The following is a 22661-nucleotide window of genomic DNA, read 5'->3' on the forward strand; positions in this document are numbered from 1 at the left end:
GCATTAATTTACCAGATAATCATCTTGTATTTGTGGAGATTGATTAAAATTTTTTTTGGGGGGGGGTAACTCTATTTAGACTTTTCCTTTAGCTAAAAAAAAAAAAAAAGTCTTAATTCTGAAACATAGACTTTACTCCTAAGTTATGATGCTTTTGGGATTTCAGTGGAAAGCCTAAGGTTTTTTAGAAATCCCCTGTAACTTGGCAGGATTTAAATTCCAAATCTGGCTCTTCTGTTGTGAGCAGCAGCTGAAATATCAATTTAGCTTTTGCAGTTTCAATTTCTCATCAACCTCCTTAAAGTCTCCCTTACATGCATCACCAAGGATTTGAGGGGAGTTTATACACAGATATGTGGCTCTCCCTTCTGTGACTCCCTCTCCTATTGGATTTTCTTCCTCAATTTCCAACTACTTTGGGAGCCCAAATGCCACCTTATGATAATTCCAAACAACTCGACTACACTTTTTGCTTGAGTTCTGTCTTCCCTACATCATGGAGACTGTAGGCTACCCTCAAACACTGAGTCTTCTTCAGCTTCTATTATAGGTTGTACTTCAATGCTTTAAAATATATTGCAGTGTCTGTTTGTCTTTTTGTTTGTTCAAAGTTTGCAATTGCTTTCTTAAGTAAAACTAGTCCAGCAAAGCTATTTAAACCATTATCAACCTTCATAACTTCTTTCTTAAGTTTGTTGAATGGTGTATTCTGACTGGACCAGACTTATTAGGCAAGAGCCATTTTAAGAGAGCCATTTACTGTTGAAGTTCCTGGTCTTCTACTCCTTTGTCTTTTCCTACTTCCCATTCCGACTCTCATTAATCAGAGGTCATCTATGAGCCTGGCATTTTGTGGACAGCTTCATTGGACATTCAAAGAGCACTGTACAAGAATCTTACCACAATCTCTAATTTATGGGGCTTGGAACCACCATGAGAAATAATATCAACCTTGTTTACAATTGGGTTCTGAACCATGTAGATGTTTCAAAGGGCTCAGAGGCTATATAGGAGCCAGATCACAGCAATGGATAATGAGGGTTTTGACAGCCATATGAGGAGGGAGTGGGATTAATGGAAAAGAACCACAATTCTGGCCATATAAAGAAGCTGGGCTTGACTAATAGACCATCATCACCTCCACTCCAGGTCTCAGCTTGTGCCCATAGGCTTTGAGCAGGAGAGGGTCATTTGGGAAAGTGGACAGAGAACATATTATGAGAGGGGGGGGCCCAAGTTGCAACACTGTTTCTTCCTCTACTTCCCAGAGAACTGGGGAGGAGAACAGAAAGAAGAGTCTCATGGGGACAAAGAGCCCCACCAAGGGTCACAGGCAGGAGGAAGGAAAGATGCCCTGGGTATGAGAGAACCCCTCACACTGGGGCCCAGTGTTCCATGAGACAAGACATCAGTGGCACAGCAAAGTGAGCCAACAACCACTGGTCCTTGAGATTAGGGCTGGCCAAGGTACAGGAAGGATAACCTTGAGGTATTCTTCACATTTCAAGAATCAAGAAGTCCTACAAACATTCAGGTTGGAGGAGAAACCTCAATGGTTAAGAGCAGAGGGAGGGAATGTCATAGTTCTCATTCAGGGCACTGAATGCAACTGGACAACAGGACAGCAACTCAGACTTTCAAGGAGTCAAAAGTTCATCACCCAAGATTTCTGTATTCTGTCAGGCCAGTGTTTACATTGTGAGGATGATAGAGAGATATGTTCATGATACAGGACTCAAAAGGTTAGATGAGCAAGAACTGGATGAAAATAAAGATTACAAGGAAGGCATGGTCCAAAGACATGACAGTAGGAATCCAACCCAGCAGGGCATACATTAATGTCCAGATGATTAATATGCTTATACAGTGCAAAGGCCAAAATAGTTATTGCAAGAATCCATAACAAATAAAATATGTTCATAAATCAAGTGCAAGATGCCCGTGTTAGTCAAACAAAACCTGAGTGTTGGAAGCAAGGAAAGGAGAAAATCAAGCATGCTAAAGTTTCTCATTTTATATGAGATGAAAGACAGTTGTTGGTATATTATTAATGCTGGTGGAGAAATAGAGGTATAAATATGCAGATTAAGTAAGGTGGACTTGGTAGAATAAAAGCGTTTTGCTTTTAAATTACAAAAAATAGAGTAAGCAAGAAAACAACCTTAGCAATATAATGAATAATAACAGCAAAGCATGGAAGGGTGAAACAACAGGAAGCATAACAGATGACTGAAAATAAGACCGAATAAAACCTGATTACAGTAAGACCAAGGGAGAGAGAGCATCCAACTATCAAATGTGTCAGAAGATAAAATCTAACTCTCTTTCTCATTCACAGGCTATAGAAAATCAAACACAACAGCACTGTGGAGCTCAAGCAGCCCCCCAAGGGCAGCCTGCCTGGGTTCCAAGGAGCGTTCTGCTGTGCACCGTGTGGAGCCCAGAACAAGGGAGATGCACAGTAAAGGAAGAACAGAGATGCAAGTGCGGCCATCAGAAAAAAGTACAATACGACTAGGAAATGTGTAGAAGGATATCAAAAGGTTTCCTGCATACTAAAAATTACAATTCCATACAAAGTCAACATTTGCTATGTGCCTTGCATGGTTCTATACAATTTACAATCACCTATTTGTGATTCAGTCCTCTAGATAACTCCCACAATTGCTCTTTCTGTGTCAGAGATGAGGAAACTGTGTTTTTGGAGCCCCTGTCTCCTGCTTAAAATAGCTCTGAATCCCTCCTCCACTCCACTGTCTCCAACCAGGGCATCCCCAGGAGCACTTTAAGTCAGACATCACAGACTTTGAGAGCTCAGAAGCAATGAACACACAGGGGACTTGCGAACACCCAGCCAGCCTTGAGAGATGAAGAGCAGAAGAGGTTTGAACATGATGATATGATTAATACACTTGGCTCTGTGGCTCAGACTTTGTTCCCCAAAGACACATCAGGTGGATTTTTTTCAAACACCTGTGAGTCATTTAATAATATCTACCTGAGAGAGATGGCTTAGGCATCAAACCAGATCCTGGACCAAAAAGAACATCTTGGAAAATAATTTTTTAAATGTTGAAATCATACAGGCCACATTCTCTGACCACATTGCAATAAGTTAGATATCTATCACAAAAGAGGGAAAACAGAAAAATACCAAACCGCTTGAAAGCTTTCCAAAATCTTTCTTAACCCTTTGCTTAATGAAAAAATAAAACATTGTAACTGATGTGGTTTGGCTCTATGCCCCCCCTCAAATCTCATCTCAAATTATAATCTCCGGGTGTTGAGGGAGGAACATGTAATCACCACGTGTCAAGAGACGGAAGTGATTGGATCATGGGGGCAGTTTCCCCCATGCTGTTCAGGTGATAGTGAGTAAGATCTCACAAAATCTGATGATTTTATAAGGGTTTGGAAGTTTCTCCTTCATTCTTCTCTCTCCTGCCGCCTTGTGAAGAAGGCATTTGCTTCCCCTTTGCCTTCTGTCATGATTGTAAGTTTCCTGAGGCCTCCCCAGCCATGTGGAACTGTGAGTCCATTAAATTTGTTTCCTTTACAAATTATCCAGTCTTGGGTATTTCTTTACAGCAGTGTGATAATGGACTAATACAGTAAAACAAAAACAAACAAACAAAAAAAAACTGTAAAGTCCTGGTAGCCACAATACCACATATCAAAACACATGAGATGAGGCTGATGTTGTAATTACAAGAAAATTTATACCTCTCAATGCTCTAATCATTAGAAAGAGAGAAGTGAAGTTCACTATTATACATAAGAGGAGCCACAACATAAATGATAGGAAAGCAGGAACAAGTGTGTCTATCTACCCAGCTTTTCCATTTCTGCATTAGTGTCTGCTGTGTCATAACTGGTTACAAAGTCAAAAGCAGGTGTCTTAAAAACAAACACAGTAAGAAGTAAAAACTAAAAGAAAGTCAAGCATTCATGACCAGCCTGGCAACAGAGACCCTACCTCAAACATAAAAATAAAAAGAAGGAAGAGGAAGGGAGGGAGGGAGGTTAGGAGGGAGGGAGGGAGGGAGGGAGGAAGGAAGGAAGGAAGGAAGGAAGGAAGGAAGGAAGGAAGGAAGGAAGGAAGGAAGGAGAGAGAAAGAAAAAGAAAGAAGAAAGAAAGAGGAAGAAGAGGAGGAAGAAGAAGAAGAGGAGGAGGAGGAGGATAAGAAGAAAGGAAGAAAAAAGAAAGAAAGAAAGAAAGAGAGAAAGAAAGACAGACATTGGCAAAACAGGAAAAGAATAAAGACAGGAAACATAACTATGTACTGTTGAGAAGGCTGACAGGTTTAACTAGAAATGCACAAGAATTTTTTTTTTAATTACAAGAGATAAGGAGGCAGAGCGAGATGACCAATTAGTAGCCCGTCTCTACTAAAAAATACAAAAAACAAGCCGGGCGAGGTGGCGGGTGCCTGTAGTCCCAGCAGCTACTTGGGAGGCTGAGGCAGGAGAATGGCTTGAACCCGGGAGGCGGAGCTTGCAGTGAGCTGAGATCCGGCCACTGCACTCCAGCCTGGGCGACAGCGAGACTCAGTCTCAAAAAAAAAAAAAAAAAAAAAAAAAAAAGAAGCCTCCACCTATTGCCCTCCCCGCAGAAACACCAAACTGGACAACTGTTCACACTAAAGCACCATAATAAGAACTAAAAATTAGGTGAGTGATCACAGTACCTGGTTTTCACATCGTATTAAGGAAAGAGGCACTGAAGGGGGCAGGGAAGAGTCTTGAATCACTTTCCCCGACCCCGAGCAGCAGCCATGTGGCATGGACAGAGAATCTGTGCATGCAGGGAGGGAGAGTGCAGTGACTGAGGGAATTTGCATTGGAACTCAGAGCTACCTCATCACAGCAGAAAGCAATACAGGGCAGAATGCAGCCAGTGGCCATGGAGGGAGCATTTAGACAAGCCGTAAGCAGAGGGGAAGCACCTGACCTGGCTGGGAATCTGAGTTCCAGCAAGCCTCACCAACTTTCAAGTCCGGAATAAACTTGAGGTCACAAGGACTGCAACTCCTGGGCAAGTCCTGCTGTTACACTGGGCTCAGAGCCAGTGGGTTTGAGGGACATGCAACGTAGTGAGAAACCAGCCTTAGTGACTAAGGGAGTGCTTGCACCACCCCTCTCCCAACTCCAGGCAGGCTGCTCAAAGCTCCAGGAGAGACCCCTTTCTCTCCTTGAGGAGAGGAGAGGGGAGAATCAGGAGGACTTTGTTTTGCAACTTGGATACCAGCTCAGCAACAGCAGGATACGAGTATTGTATCTAATACTCGTATTGTATCTAATACTCTGCACTGGCAGAGTCCTCAGGTCCTCATTCCAGGCCCTAGCTACCAGATGACATTTCTGGATACACCCTGCATCAGGAGGGAACCCACTACCTTGAAGGGAAGGAACCAGCCCTGGTAGGATTCATCACCTGCTGAATAAAGAGCCCTTGAACCCTGAATAATCAGCAGTGGTAACCAGGCGGTACTCACTGTGGGCCTTAGTTGAGACTCAGAGCTGTGCTGGCCTCGGCTGTGGTGGCTCTAGGGCTATAGGGAGAGACCCCTTTTGCTTGAGGAAAGGAGAGACACGGCAGAAAAGTGTAAAGTGGATTTTGTCTTAAGCTTAGGTGCCAGTTTGGCCGCAGTTGGATAGAGCACCAAGCAGTCTCCATAGGTCCCTGATTCCAGGCCTTGGCTCCTGGATGGTATTTCTGGACCTACCCTGGGCCAGGAGGGAGCCAAATGCCCTAAAAGGTGAGTCCCAGGCCTGGCAGCATTCACCACAAGCTAACTGAAGAACCCTTGGGCCTTGAGTGAACACTGGCAGTAGCCAGGCAATATTCCCTACAGGTCTGGGATTGGGATGGCCACAGGGAGACTCCTCTGCTTGAGGAAAGGGGAGGAAAGAGCGGAAAGGACTTTGGCTTATGGCTTAAATGCTAACTCAGCCGCAATAGAATAGACCACCAAGCAGATTCCTAAGGTTCCCAACTCCAGGCCCTGGCTCCCAGATGGCATCTCTGGACCAATCTGGGGCTGGGAGAAACCTGCCACCCTTAAGGGAAGGACACAGCCTGGCTAGATTCATCACCTGCTGATTGTAGAGCCCTTGGGCCTTGAGTAAACAGAGTAGCCAGGCAGTGGTCACTTCAGGCCTTAGGTGAGACCCAGTGCTGTGCTGGCTTTGGGTCTGACACAGCACAGTCCCGGGGTAGTGACCTCCGCAATGTTTATGTCACCCTCCTCCAGCTCCAGGCAGCTCAACATAGACAGAGAGACTCCATTTGTTTGAAGGTAAGTAAGGGAAAAGAACGAGAATCTCTTTCTGGTAACTGAGGGAATTCTCACAGATCTTACCCAACCACCAAGGTGATACCTCTGTAAGTCTGCAGGAGCCACAGCATTACTGGGCTTAGGGTGTCCCCTAAAGCAGATATGACTGCAGTGACTAAAGACTTAGATTACAATACTCAAGTCCCTTTGAATACCTGGAAAGCCTTCCCAAGAAGGATGGGTACAAAGAAGCCCAGACTACAAAGACTACAATAAATATCTAACTCTTCAATACCAGACATGAATGAACATCTGCAAACATCAAGGCCATCCAGGAAAACATGACCTCACCAAAAAACTAAATAAGGTACCATGAGTAATCCTGGAGAGACACGGATATGTGGCCTCTCAGACACAGAATTCAAAATAGCTGTTTGAGGAAGTTCAACAAAATCTAAGATAACACAGGGAAGGAATTCAGAATCTTATCAGACAAACTTAACAAAGAGATTGAAGTAATTTAATAGAATTACTGGAGCCGAAAAGTGCAATTTACATATTGAAGAATGCATCTAAGTATCTCAATAGCAGACATGATCAAGCAGAAGAAAGACTTCATGAGCTTGAAGGCAGGACATTTGAAAATACACAGAAGAGACAAAAGATAAAATAATAAAATAGAATGAGTCCCACCTACAAGATCTAGAGAATAGCCTCAAAGCAACACATCTAAAACTTACTGGCCTTAAAGAGAAGGGAGAGAGAGAGAGAGGGATCAGGGTAGAAAGTTAATTCAAAGGGATTATAATACAGAACTTCCCAAATCTAGGGAAAGATATCAATATTCAAGTACAAAAAGGTTATAGAATACCAAGCAGATTTAACCCAAATAATACTATCCCAAGACATTGAATAATCAAACTCCCAAAAGTCAAAGATAAAGAAAGAATCCTAAAGGCAGCAAAATAAAAGAAACAACTAACATACAATGAATCTCTAATACATTTGGCATCAGACTTCTCTGTGGCAACCTTACAGGCCAGGAGAGAGTTGCATGAGATATTTAAGGTGATGAAGGCAAAAACCTTTTATCCTAGAATAGTATATCCAGTGAAAATATCCTTCAAACATGAAGGAGAAATAAAAACTTTCACAGACAAACAAAAGCTGAAGGATTTCACCAACACCAGACCTTCCCTACAAGAAATGCTAAAAGGAGTTCTGAAAGAACCTGGAAGAAAAGGACATTAATGAATAATTAAGAAATCATCTGAAGGTACAGAACTCACTGGTAATTGTAAGTACACAGAAAAACACAGAACATTATAACACTGTAATTGTTGTGTATAAACTACTTACGTCTTGAGTAGGAAGACTAAAAGATGAACCTGTCAAAAATAATAACTACGACAACTTTTCAAGGCATAGACAATATAAGATATAAATAGAAACAACAAAAAGTTAAAAAGCAGGGGGATTAATTTAAAGTGTAGAGTTTCTATTAGTTTTCTCTTTGCTTGTTTTTGCAATCTGTGTTAACTTCTCAGCAGTTTAAAAATAATCGGCTATACAATATTATTTGAGAGCCCCACGGTAATCCCAAATAAAAAAAATTACAACAGATACATAAAAAATAAAAAGCAATAAATTAAACATACCACCTGAAAAAATCATCTTCACTATTAAGGAAGTCAGGAAGAAAGGAAAGGAAAAGGAGAAGACCACAAAACAACCAGAAAACAAATAATAAAATGGCAGGAGTAAGTCCTCGCTTATCAATAATAACATTGAATATAAATAGACAAAACCCTCCAAAGACACAGAGTGGCTGAATGAATAAAAAAAAACAAGACCCAATGATCTGTTGCCTAAAAGAAATGCACTTCACTATAAAGACACACACCGACTGAAAATAAAGAAACAGAGAAAGCTATTCCATGCAAATGGAAACCGAAAGAAAAAGCAAGAGTAGCTATACTTATATAAGACAAAATATATTTCAAGACAAAAACTATAAAAAGAGACAAAAAAGGTCATTATATAATGATAAAGGTGTTAATGCAGCAAGAGGAAATAATAATTGTAAATATATATGCACCAAACACTGGAGGACCCAGATGTATAAAGCAAATATTATTAGAGCTTAAAAAGAGAGATAGACCCAATACAATAGTAGCTAGAGACTTCAATACCCCACTTCCAGTATTGAACAGATCATACAGAGAGAAAATCAACAAAGAAACATCAGACTTAAACTGCACTATAAACCAAACCGAACAGACCTAATAAATATTTACAGAACATTTCATCCAACAGCTGCAAAATACACATTCTTCTCCTCAGCACATGAATCATCCTCAAAGATAGACCATATGTCAAGCCACAAAGCAAGTCTTAAAAAATTGATATCATATCAAGTATCCAACCACAATGGAATAAAACTAGGAATCAATTACAAGAGGAGTTTGTATCAAATTCTTCTTATTATTGATTGTTTAGAAACTATACGAGCACATGGAAATTAATGTGCTGAATGACCAGTGGGTCAATGAAGACATTAAGAAGGAAATTTAAATTTTCATTTAAATAAATGAAAATGGAAACACAACATACCCAAACCTATGAAACACAGTGAAAGCATTACTAAGATGAAAGTTTATAGTAATAAGCACCAACATCAAAAAAGTAGAAAAACATCAAGCAAGGATGCAAGGATGGTTCAACATATGCAAATCTAATGAAGCATCTTAAAGAACTAGAAAAGCAAAAGCAAACCAAATCTAAAATTAGTAGAAAAAAAGAAATAATAAGATCAGAGAGAAATAAGTGAAATTGAAACAAAAAACACAAAAGATCAATGCAATGAAAGTCTTTTTTTTTAAAGATAAGCAAAATCAACAAGCCTTTAGCCAAGCTAACTAAGAAAAAAGAGAAATGGTTCAAATAAATAAAATCAGAAATGAAAAAGGAGATATTACAACCAATTCTGCAGGAATTCAGAGGATCTTTAGAAGCTATTATGAGCGACTATATGCCAATAAATTGAAAAATCTAGAAAAAAATGGATAAATTCCTAGACACATACAACCTACCAAGATTGAACCATGAAGGAGTCCAGAACCTGAACACAGCAATAACAAGTAACAACATTGAGCCATAATAAAAAGTCTCCCAAAAAAGAAAAGTCTAGGACCTCATGGCTTCATTGCCGAATTTTACCAAACAATTAAAGAAGAACTCATACCAATCCTACTCAGTCTATTCTCAAACACAGAGGAGGAGGGAATACTTCCAAACTCATTCTATGAGGCCAGTATTACCCCGATACCAAAACCAGACAAAGTGAGATCCAGGGATGCAAGGAAGGTTCAACATATGCAAATCAATCAATGTGATATATCAAATCAACAGAATGAAGAAAAAAACCATATGATCATTTCAATTGGTGCTGAAAATGCATTTGATAAAATTCAAAATTCCTTCATGATAAAAAACTTGATATAGAAGGAACATTCCTTGGCACAATTAAAACCATATGCTACAGACTTACAGCTGGTATCATACTGAATGGGAAAAAATTGAAAGCCTTTCCTCTTAGATCTGGAATAAGACAAGGATGCCCATTTTCACCATTGTTATTCAACATAGTACTGGAAGTCCTAGCTAGAGCAATCAAAGAAAAAAAATAAAGGGTATTTAAGTTGGAAAAGAAGAAGAAAATATGATCTTATGTTTAGAAAAACCTAAAGAGTCCACCAAAATGATTAGAACTGATAAACACATTCAGTAAAGTTGCAGGATACAAAATAAAAAAAAATCAGTAGCATTTCTATAAGTCAACAGTGAACAATCCGGATTAGAAATAAAGTAATCCCATTTACAATAGCTACAAATAAAATAAGATACCAGGAATAAACTTAACCAAAGAAATGAAAGATAACTACAATGAAATCTATAAAGCATTGATGCAAGAAATTGAAGAGGACATCAAAAAAATGCAGAGATATTCCATGTCAATGGATTAGAACAATCAATATTAAAATGTCCATACTACCCAAAGCAATCTGCAGATTCAATTCACTTTCTCTCAAAATACCAACGATGTTCTTCACATACATAGAAACAATAATCCTAAAATTTATATGGAACCACAAAAGACCCAAAATAGCCAAAGCTATCTTGAGCAAAAAAAATAAAGCTGGAGGAATCCCATTACCTGGATTCAAATTTTATGACAGAGCTATAGTAACTCAAACAGCATGACACTGGCATAAAAACAGATGCATAGACCTACGGAACAGAATAGAGGACTAGAAATAAATCCATACATCTACAGTGAACTCAGTTTTGACAAAGGTGCCAAGCATTGGGGAAAGGTCCCATACACTGGGGAAAGGACATTCTCTTCAACAAATGATGCTGGGAAAACTGGATATCCAGATCTAGAAGAAAAAAAATCTGGACATCTATCTCTCACTACATTAAAAACAAAATGGATTAAAGACTTAATATAAGACCTAAAACTATACAACTACTAAAAGAAAACATTAGGGAAACTCTCCAGGACCTTGGACTGGGCAAAGATTTCTTGAGCAATACTCCAGAAGCACAGGCAACAATGCAAAAATGGACAAATGGGATCACATCAAGTTAAAATGCTTCTGCACAACAAGGGAAACAATCAACAAAGTGAAGACACAACCCACAGAGTGGGAGAAAATATTTGCGAACTACCCATCCAACAAGGGATTAATACCGGAATATATAAGGAGCTCAAACAACTCAACAGAAAAAGAAATCTAATAATCCAATTTAAAAATGGGGAAAAGATCTGAATATACGTTTCTCAAAAGGAGACATACACATGACAAGCAGGTCTATGCAAAGGTGCTCAATATCATTGATCATCAGAGAAATGCAAACCAAAGCTACAATGTGATGTCTCACCCCAGGTAAAGTGGCTTATATCCAAAAGAGAAACAATAACAAAAGCTGGCAAGGATGTGGAGAAAAGGGAAGCCATGTACACTGTTGGTGGGAATATAGATGAGAACAGCCACTGTGGAGAACGGTTCGGAGGTTTCCCAAAAAACTAAAAGTAGAACAACTATAGGACCCAGCAATCCCACTGCTAGGTATATGCCCAAAACAAAAGAAATCAGTCTATCAGTGAGATATCTGCACTACCATGTTCATCGCAACACTGCTCACAATGGCCAAAATTTGGAAGAAAGCTGTGTCTATCAACAGATGACTAGATAAAGAAAATGTGGTATATGTACACAATGGAGTACTATTCAGCCATAAAAAGGGATGCAATCCAGTTATTTGCTACAACGTGGCTAGAACTGAGATCATTATGTTAAGTGAATTAAGCCAGGCTCAGAAAGACAAACTTCACATGTTCTCACTCATATGTGGGAGCCAAGAATTAATAAAATTGAACAAAGGAGACAGAGAGTAGAATGATGGTTACCAAAGGCAGAGAAGGGTAATGGGGGTGTCAGGGGGCAGTGGGGATGGTTAATGGGTAAAAAAAATAATGAAATAGAATAAGATCTAGTATTTGATAGCATAACAGAGTAACTGTAGTGAACAATAATTTGTTGTACATTTAAAAATAACTAAAAGACCATAATCAGGTTGTTTGTAACACAAAGGAGAAATGCTTGAGCTGATGGATACCCCATTTACCCTGATTATTACACAGGCATGCCTGTATCCAAATATCTCATGTGTCCTATAAATATATATATTTGCTATGTACCCATAGAAGTTTTTTTAAAAATTACAAGAGACTTTGGTGTATAATTTTGTGAAAAGCAATTTTACCATATCCACAAACTAAATAATTTTCTAGGAACATATAAATTACCCAAGATGGCTCTTGAGAAATAAGAAACACATAAAGTTTGATAATATTACAAAATTGAGAGTTACTTTTAAAATTCCGCTTGAAAGACTCCCTGTCAAGTTATGGATAAGCCTTTGGTTTTAAATAACATTGAATGGTGAGACCAAAGCAGGCCTCAGGGAGCTGGGGCATTAACCCCAGTAGAGTGGCTCCCATTCCCAAAGACACAGCCCCTGCTGCTGCGGTGAGCACTTCCAACTGTGGGGTAGGCTCTGTCACCTACATGTCACAGCCCAGAGCGCTGAAGAACAGAGAGGTCAGTGACCCCACGCAGGCTGCTCCCCCAGTGAGAGCTGGCTGTGGGCAGTGGGACCCGGGCACACTTGGGATCGCCATGTTCTATTGGTAGCCCTGAAGAGATGGCTAAAGAAGGAGGGTCAAGCCTCGGTCAGGAGATCGGAAGGCACTCAGAGATCAGTGTCAATGCCTTGGCTATGCAGGTGGAGAAACTGAGGCCCAGAGATGAGGACTGTCTACTCCTAGGTCACAGGACAAGCTGCAGGAGATGCCAGCCCTGTGAAGTGCTCTATCCTCTAAGTCCCACCAAGTTGATTTTCTCTTCCCAGAGTTGCACAGCAACCCCCATGGGCACGGGCTTCCTGCCTCAGAGCCTCACCATCCATGCTGCACGCCAGAGGTCTGGTCTCACTCGGTCCTCAGGTCACCCCAAGGCCACCGTGTAAACAGCCCCACTGGGCACAAAGCCAGCTCCAGCTGCAGAGCCTTTCTCCTTTCCATGTGCTGTCCAGAAACCCTGCACTTTCCAAGACTCCAAAGGTCCCCCTTTTGATGCACAGTCTAAAAATAAATGTAAAAGGCTCACTGGTGATTCTTACAACACTACAATTTTATTTCATCATAAGACACCATTAACAATGAAATGCAAATTACAGAGTCGAAGAAGATTTTTGCAACACACGTGCCTGACTGAAGCCTCAAATCCAGAATATAAAAGGAACTTGAAATCAGAAAGACGGGCAACTGAATGCAAGAAGGAGAAAAATACCTGAAGAGACGGCTTTGAGAACCGGGCCTCTCACAGGGCTCACGAGCCCATGAACAGGTTCTTGGCATCCTCACTCCCCAGGGAAGAGCAACTTCAGGCCACCACACTTCAGAACGGCTCTAACTAAACAAACAAGCAAACAGAACCCCACCGGGGAAGGCTGAGCGGTCGAAATTCTCACACAGTATTGATGGGAATGTAAATCGTTAGAGCTGCTTTGGAAAACACTTTGTTTGGCAGGGTTTTCTTAAAACTGAATATTTTCATATTCTATGATGCACAAATTGCATGTGTATAAATAAATAAATATTTCTAATAGAAATGCATCCATGTATGCACCGAAAGGTGTGCTGATAATGTGCATAACAGCATGAATGTAATAGCCCCCAACTACTAACTGCCCCAGCACCTGTGGACCCATCGAGTTGCCTGTGTCCATCAGATGGGTCTATTCACACGTCGGAATACTATACAGCCACGAACAATCACAAACTGCAGCAACACACAGTGAAAAGGATACAATAAAGGCCCAACACAGCACAAAACACTTCACAAACTGCGGCACAGTGAGAAGGATACAATAAAAACCCAATACAGCACAAAACGATTCACGTCATTCCCTTTATAAGAAGCTTTGAAATAGGCAATACTAACCTTTGGTGATGGACATCGGATTAGAGGTTACTTTTAAGAAGAATATAGGGAGGTTTCTGGAAAACTGGAAATGCTCTGCTTTTACCTGTGTGCTGTTACATGTGTGTATGCACTTTGCGAACATTCGCTGGACTGGACGCTGTGCTTTACGTCACTTCTTAAATGTGTGATGTATTTCATAAAAATAACGTAAAAGGCTCACCGGCAATTTAAAAACAACTGATTTTTGCTAAAACCAGGAAAAAACTCCATTGAAGTCCCCTCCCCTTGGAAAAAAGAATAAGCGAATCTTTTTGAGTTTGAAACAACAGAAGCAACAAACCCTACAGTTGTGCTTGCAGAATACATTTGTTTCTGACCTGAACTCATACTTGGTCCCCGGCATTTAATTAAAATACACAGGCAGAGCTGTGCATGGCTCAGCAGAGAGGGACAAGTCCCAGAACATCACCTCCTTGTGCCTCTGGGTGTGTTTGTGCCTGTGTCTAGGGGTGAAGGGAGGAAGGAAATAGCTTGAATTACGGGCCTGAGAGATTGGGAATACTAGCAAGATAGGGAACAAAGCAATGGCTTTTGGCCTGTTCTCATCAGACTGAAGCGTCAGGGGTTCCAGCTTGTACGTGGGCACCACATTCTGCACCACGCTGATGAGGGAGCAGGAGTGTGCCCTGGCAACAGCCCCTGCTTCTGCCCATCTCTATGCCTCCCAGCAGCAGGGCAAGCCTCCTCTGCAAGCGTCTGCTGGTCTATTGATGGGAGAGGAAGTGCAGGCTGGCAGTGCCGCTGCCGAGAACCTCAGTGAAACAGGAGGGGACTCTGGCTGCAGCATGATGTTTGAAAGCCCTATTTCTATTCTTTATTATTTTTTATTGTTTCTATTCTTTAGAAGTAAAGAATCTAATCTGAGCAAATAGACTCCAGACTGGAAATGGGGAACTTTCTGGGCAGCCCAGTGGATCCCTGACCCTCCGGTTCTGGGAGATGTCCCACCTGTCAGAGACACGCAACAGAGGCCACATGGGGTCCCGTGACAGAGGCCGCGTGAGAGCCAAGAACCCCAGGTGTTGACAGGGACACGCAACACAGCAGTGACCACGTGTGCCAGGGATGGTCAGCAGTGACCGTGTGCGCTGAGGGCGGTCAGCAGCAGCTTTGGATTCCCTCCCTCTTGGGGCCAGTGTGAGGAACCTATCCCTGAGCAGCCCTGTCCCTCACACAGGCGGCTGCCCACAGCGGAACGCCCCGGCACGCGGGAGGGATGAATGCAGAGAACCGTGAAACGCTGCGTGTGGTCAGACGAGCAAGTCTTCCTGGCGCTGACCAAAGCCTTGGAAGATGGATGTGGGGTGCCGGGAAGTGTGAAATGTGAGCGTTGGGGAGCCCGTGGAAGGGGTGACTCAGGGTAGTACCCTCTACCTTCCATCGGAGGCGCTCAGTAGGCATCTCCATGGCAGCCAGCCTGGTCTGCCGCCAAGGGGCACCCAGCACCACTGCCGGCTCAGCAGCCTCAGGACAGGGGTGCTCAGCCCCGGCTGCACACTGGGGTGGTCTGGAAGCTTAGAACAATCTGCTGACCCCTGAGCCCCAGCCCCAGCGGGCCTGGCTCAGGCAGTCCGGGTTTCAAGCACTCCCAGGCAGATTGCACATCCAGCCCAGGCCAGAGCCACTGCATGGGAAGAATCTGCACTTGGAACAGTGCAGTGTCGATGCCTGAGAGACCCAGGGGCTGCCAACTTGGAGGGAAACATACCCTGAGTCTGCACCAGCCGCTGCCCGACATCCATTTGAACAATGTGGCACCTGACCCACCACCTCCAACTCCAGCCCCAGGCCTGGTCGAGCCCCAGCACCTCCCTCAGCCCCCACCCAGCCTCCCAGTGAACACTTCAGATTAGCTCCTCTGCAGGCTCCCTGTGGTCAGCCACTCAGAGCCTGGCCCTGGGAGTGGGGCTTGATCCTCCCGTGCCAACAGCATGGCCTATAGGAAGCCTGCCCTGCTTCCCCTGACAGGCCAAGGTGACGAGGGCTGCAAAAGCCACCTGAGCAAGGTAGTGGGGCGGGGGCAATGCTTTTCCAGCCTCGTGTGTTCTGAAGTCTGGGATGAGCCTGAGCCACAGAGAGGCCACTGGGAGGCCGGCTGGTGTCCAGAGGGGTGGGCGAGCCCCCAGGATGCCCACCCTGAGATGGCAGAAACAGAGGCACGGACAGATGGGAACCCCGGCACCGTAAGGAAGGTTTTTAAATGTGTTTGCGGCAGGGACAGCAAAGTTCCCTCCAGGCCCATGTGCAGCCGTGGACAAGGCGCCACCCAGTACAGCCAGCAGCTCCGTGGCCCAGCCAGACAGGGCTTCTTGGTTTTAAGGACCAATGAGCAACTGAATCTAAGAATCCAATGGATCTTTTTCTAGTTGACCAAATGTTTTCATTAAAGTATAGTTGATTTTTATTTCAAGACAACAAAAAAAGGTCAGCTGTTACTTTAAGACTAGAAACTGGCCAGGCGCCATGGCTCACACCTGTAATCCCAGCACTTTGGGAGGCTGAGGTGGGTGGATCACCTGGGGTCAGGAGTTCAAGACCAGCCTGGACAACATGGTGAAACCCCATCTCTACTAAAAGCAGAAAACTAGTCGGGTGTGGTGGTGTGTGCCTGTAATCCCAGCTACTCGGGATGCTGAGGCAGGAGAATCACTTGAACCCAGGAGGCGGAGGTTGCAGTGAGCCGAGATCACGTCATTGCACTCCAGCCTGGGTGACAGAGCGAGAGTCTATCTCGAAAAAAGAATAGAAATGGAAAGACTATGCATTCTGGGATCACTTCAATAGCTCGTTCCTAGAGAATTTTCTCCGACCGTGCGGGGCACTGGAAGCCGCCCGGAGGAGGTCCAGCGTTCCCTCCTAGCGGGGACCGGCCTCTGTGTTGCTTCCCCACAAGTGCCATTCGCCACTGACAACCGTTCTTCTGTTCCTCTGGGAGAGTAAGAGGGAGAGGATGCAGTCTGAGCGGTTTATCTTGCTTGTTAAAAAAAAAAAAAAAGATCAGAAATGGAAAATATCATCACCAGCGGCCTCTTCAGCCTTGCTTCTGTGGACACACAAGACAATGGCTTGCGACAGTTAAACTTGAGTAACTTCGCTCACTTGCTTTTTGCCAGAGAATAGCACTTTCTTAATTAAGCGATGAATCCCCTAGGCTTGGCTGCCAAGGCTTTTACTTTTCATCCGAGTTCATCAGCGAGTGCTTTGGTGGCAAGCGCCCTGGAGACAGGAGGCCAGAGGACCGATCTCCACGCAGGCAGGCGGGCTGATGGGTGGGGGGCGGGGCTGAGGTCCTTCCCTCCTGGGGCTCCAGGAGGAAACACATAGCCCTGCCCCGAGTGATGGGAGGACGGCCTTTACTAAGGTGCTGCAGTCGCGTGTGGGGGGTCAGGAGGGGCCCCAGGAACTCAGGTTCTGAAGGGGTGGGGGCCATTGTCCTCTCTGAACTGAGAGGCAGGTGGAGAGGCTGCTGGTGGACCATGTGAGGAGGGGGCGGCTGCACAGTGACCAGGGAATGGCCACAGCCTGCCCGAGCCCCCTCCGGCCCCCTGTCATCTATCACAGCCGGAGTCTCTGCTGCCACGGCTCAGGCATTTGGACCGGGTCCACAGCATCTACAGGCCCTCGGATGCTGGACAGCGTGGAATAGCTGGAACAGCTGTGCCCCACGCCAGGGAACGGAGGGCCTGGTGAGCTGGCCCCTGCTCTCCATGGGCCTCACACACCTGGCCTGGCTCTGGCCAACTGGAGCCCACAGGCGGAAGGCCTGGCCGGGTCCTGCCTGTGGGGCCCCCTCAGCCCAAGCTGATGTCTCAGGGTGAACCAATTCCTCTTCTCGAGCCCCCAGTCCCAGGTCCAGCAAGCCCCATGGAGCGGCTGTCCACAGGCCCCAGTCATGTCGCCCCTCCGGCTGGAGCCGTTTGCAGCCTGAGTGAGCCAGGCCAAGGGCCAGTGGCCTACCCACCTCCCCACCACAAGTGCAGGCAGGGGAAGGAAGGGCTCCCAGTCCCCTCTGGGGCGTGTGAGCAGGATCCCCCTGGCTCTCCCAGGCCCCATGCCCTCCAGCTAAGCCTTTGCTTCCAGCAGGAATTGAGCTGCGGTACGAGCCCCTCTCAGCCACCACACCCTGGAGGTGTCGAGGGTCCATCACTGGCCCCTCCAAGGTCAGACTCAGGCCTTTCCCCACAGACAGGAGGGCTTCACTGTAGCTCCTGGCTGGGCTTCCCACGGTCGGCTGCTCAGAGCCTGACCCTGGGGGTAGGGCCCGGAACTCCCCACAACCACACTGTGAGAGGCCGAGGGTAAGCTTCTTTCCTGACTTGAAGACCACGGTGAGGATTTGGCAGAGCACAGCATGGCCACACGGTGGAATGTGGACCTCTACGGTGACTCTGTGAGTGAAGACAGAAGGAGGGAATGAAAGAAGTGAGCTTCAGGGGGTCGCCAAGCTGCTGCCAAGCCCGGAACCTTCCACGGGCACAAAGCCCAGGGAACACGGCCACGTCTGCCCAGAAGACGCTCCATGTCCTTGGGAGGAGACGTCTGCGGCCGCCGGCTCTGAAATACTGACAGACTTCTATACCTCTTGAATCTTAACAACTTTCAGAGGCTGAACAATCTCTTCAAGTGAATATTTCAGGTGAAAAGACAAGTGAGGCAGTGGGCAAGGAAATATTTGTGACATTAAACAGAAAAGATTCGCATCTGGAATGCATAAGCCCCTCATCTCTCTAAGCAAAGACCAACGGCTCAGAGGAAAATGAGGCAGGCGTCCAGCGTCCAGTGATTATCCAGAGATGCTGGGCTGGCCGGGGAGCAGGGGATGCAGGGGAGGCGACAGTGGGTGGCAGGGGCAGGAGTACGGAGGCCGAGGGTGTTGGGGCAGGAGTACGGAGGCCGAGGTTGTTGGGGTGGGATGCCTGGTGCTCTCCGAAGCATGAGGGTGCACAGCCCCGAGAGGCAATGGCACAATTTCTGTCCGAATGATCCATGTCCTGCCGACATGGTTATGGACCCAGACATTCTGTTTGAGGAATATCTGTGAACGTACACGTTCCACAGTTTGCTGTGGCTGTGACCAGTCGGGCATTACCTTGGGGACACAGCTGTGAGCCAAACAGACAAAACCTTCAGCCTCATGGGGCTAGCCGTGGACAGAGCTTACATCAGAGGGTGTATGGGAGGTAACCAAAGTCAATCGTTATAAACGGTGCAGCGCTACTGATAGCACACACATGGAAATACGTCACGATCCGTACGTGGGAGCCGAAATGAGTGAGTTACTTCTATTCTGACATACGTCTCTAAAACACATTATTACCTTGAAAAGCCAGCATATGTATGTGTTAAACTAAGGTTATATTTATATGCACACAACCTTGAACATATGCAAATGTGTCAAAAAAAAAAGCAAACCTTATTGTTAAGGGTGATTACTCTGAAAAGAGAGCAGAGCAGAGGGGCCCTGTGAGTTCTGCCCTGTACTTCAGCATCGCTTTGGTTTCTGCAGTGAGCACTCGTGCCCCCGCCAGCCCTCAGCCTTCGCCCCAACAGCTGGGCATTGACTCCCAATCTGAACAGAGGGTCTCAGCCCTGCTCTGGGTTCCAGCACCAGGTCCCAGGCCTCTCCTTTCCCTTTCTTCTCTTTCTCCCTTTTCCTCTTCCCTCTCCCTCTTCCCCATTCTCTCTCCCCCTCCCTCCCCTCCTACCTGTCTCATTTCCTGGGTGCCTCCCAGGGCCAGGCCCTATGTCTCATGATGGGACCCTGAGAAGAACAGACCCAGGCCAGAGCAGGAGACAGGCGGGGACCTCACTGCTGGCAGGGGCAGCCTTCACCTCAGCCTCTAGGACAAGGTGCTCCAAGGAAGACAAAAAGGGACCTGAGTCAGGCGGGATGGCAAGGCCCCAGCACTCCTCCTGACCTCCGTGCTGAGTGCTGGGAGGTGAAGGTGCTGGGCTGCAGGCCTGGGAGCTGGTCTCCAGCACGTCTTTCAGTATCCTTGCTTTTTAACTTAACTACCTTGAGTTGTCATTTAATTAACAGAAGGTAATCGGTTTTATGGTGGGAATTGGTTTTAGCCCGAGTAATCGAACTTTGAGGAGAGAGTGCTAGTTTGTGTTGGTCAGAATGTAACCCTCTTAGACTATGGCTGTGATTAATGGAAGAGCAGGGAGAGGCTGGACGAGCCCCCAGGGGGAATCAGGCAGTAGTGAGGCTGCTGCAGTTTCAAGATATCCCAGCTAAGCGTGCTAGTGTTTCGTGGAGTTTCCACGACACCATGGGCTTCAGAAACCACACTTTGTTCCAGCATTTTCCACATCTGTGAATGCCCTTATCAGGGCCTGTTGTGACTCCTGGATCAGATGATTTCATGCCAGGGAGCAGTAGCAGAAGGAGGTTAGTGCAACTCCAGCTACAGACTGGCCTTGCAGACCTCGGTGTGAGCCAAGCAGCCGCTGTGGCTGGGACGACTGGGTGGTCACTTGGTCTGGGTGGGCAGCTCCTGCCCAGCCACTCCTTTGGCCTGCAGAGCTCAGGCTGGCCAGCTCTTCAGGACAGTGGTGGGTGCCAGCAGGGCAACGTAGGATGAGCCCCTTCCTGGAAGCCTGTCTTTCTGCCCTCCCAGCAAACTGAGCTGGAGGCCTGCAGTGTCCAGGGCCAGCTGTGGTCAGCAGGAGGAACTGCTCCAGCTGCGTCTCTGCATCCTCACTGCCCAGTGAAGCAAGGGCCACTCCCCAGCCTGAAAAGGTCTGACATGGACCAGGCAGAGTCACGGGCGGGCCTGAGCTGTGGGGCCATGTCCAGGGAGGCTGTGGTCAGCTCTGTCCTCCAGTGGCCTGAGCTTTGGACCTAATGCCCTGGGGCCAGGCTGTGCTGAGCAGGTCTGGCTTTGGTGTCTGTGCTCCATGCTAAGAACTAAGCGTGGTGAGGAGTTCTGGGGAAGCAGACCCCAACCCTGCTGGGACGACCCCTTCTCCAGGGCTCAGGTTCAGGCTGCCCTCCTAGGAAGACTCTTCCCTGGACTGCCAGCCAGGGGCTAGGGGCGTGGTCCTGTGATCCGCACTCCCCCATGTTGGGTACCACGGCGCCAGCTGTGGCTCTGGTCCGGGGCTCCAGTAGCCTGCCTGGGTGGCAGTAAGGCCTGCTGCTCTGGGACACACTCTCTCCGAGGCTTTGGCTGGAAACTGGAGATTGCAGCAGGTGCAGCTGACGGGGCAGAGGTAGCAGGCTCCCCACATACCCACGTGCAGGTCCCCAGGGTCCTACCAGCTGTCCCCAAGGGCTCTGAAAGCTTTTGGGAAAGATCCAGGGAGTTAAGCTTCCTGTCAGGGCTTTCAAGGAGTTGGTGCCATTTGCTGTTTCTCATTTTCAAAGCCAGCAAGGCTCCGACAGCCATAGGCAGGTCGGGTTTCATCCTAAGTGGAACTAGCGGGGCAGCCTGGTGCGATAAGAATGAGGTGCTGGTGGATGCTGGGCTGAGCCAGATCTGGTTTCTCACCCGGAGATAGAAGCCCATTGTTGGCTGCTCTCCCGTGGTGTTTCCTAGAGAGAGCAGAGACCTCCGGAGGGAAGCAACACCCAGACCCAGGCCCAGCGAGCCGAGGGGGCTTCCGAAAGATGAGCCAAGTGGGGCAGGCTTGGTTTGATTCCGGGCTGGGAATGGAGGGTACAGTGACCTTTGATGGCTTCTAGTAACAAAGCCAGGAGGCCATGCCGAGGATAGAAGGCGCCGCCGTGCACCGAAGCTGCTCGTGCCTTCGCTGCAGAGGCCAGAGACCAGTCAGGGCTGCCCACAGGGAAGTCACACGAGGAGGCCAAAGCGGTCCTCATTCCCTCCTCCTGCCTCCCCAGCTGGACAGCCAGGCACAGGCCTGGACAAGGGTCTCAGCAAATGCTGGATAAGGGGCAGATTTTTCAAAATGAATGATCCCGTTTGCAAGTGGACAGTTTAGTGGCATTAGATGTACTTAGAGTTGTGCAGCCATCACCACTATCGGTGCCTAAAACCCCTTCCATATTTCCTAACAAATGCTCTGTCCCTGTGAAACACGAACGCCCCAGTCCCCATCCCCCCAGCCCCTGCCAACAATCCTACTTTCTGTGTCTATGAATCTGACGTCTCCGGGCACCTCATATAAGTGGAATCTTACAGGGTGTGTCTTTTTATGACTGGCCCATTTCACCTGGCATCGTGTCTTCGAGGTCACCCACGTGGTGACCTGTGTCCGAATTTCCTCTTTTGTGGCTAATATTCTATTGCATGGATGCACCAGGTTTTCTTTCTCCGTGTACCCAGTGGCATGTGGGTTGTCTCCACCGTTTTGATCATTTCCAACAGTGCTATGAACAAGGGGGTGCAAATATCTCTTGCCAACGCTGTTTTCAATCCTTTGGGGCGTAGACCCAAAAGTAGAATCCCTGGGTCATGTGGTAATTCAGATCAATTGAACAATGTGCCTCTCAGACATATTCAATGGAAGCGTTTGTCCCTGGATGTTTGTACTAAAACATACTAAAGCCAAAAGCCAAAACATCATATTAGTTAACAGAAAATTGCTCTGACATTTGCAGAACAACTACGAATAGAAAGCGTTCTTTCCAAAGCGATCACACCGGGTAAATTCAGCCACGTACGAGTCTAACTCTCCACCGCGAACTCCTCTCAGGCCTTTGAACTGTGTTTCACATCTGTTCCAATGGACTGGATGTTTTGAGCACGCACACCGAGAGATAACATGAAACAGCAGATTTTTCCAAAAAAGACTCCTT

At 46.2% G+C, this 22661-nt stretch overlaps 1 non-coding gene across 1 annotated transcript; it reads left to right on the forward strand.

The window, feature by feature from the left end:
- The first annotated feature begins 16647 nt into the window (after positions 1-16647).
- LOC123568213 (small nucleolar RNA U3) lies at positions 16648-16860 on the forward strand. Its single transcript, XR_006691422.2, has one exon. It is a non-coding gene; the product is annotated as a small nucleolar RNA U3 (small nucleolar RNA).
- Positions 16861-22661: the final 5801 nt, after the last annotated feature.

Source organism: Macaca fascicularis, chromosome 12 (genome assembly GCF_037993035.2).
Source record: "Macaca fascicularis isolate 582-1 chromosome 12, T2T-MFA8v1.1".
NCBI classification, from domain to species: Eukaryota; Metazoa; Chordata; class Mammalia; order Primates; family Cercopithecidae; genus Macaca; species Macaca fascicularis.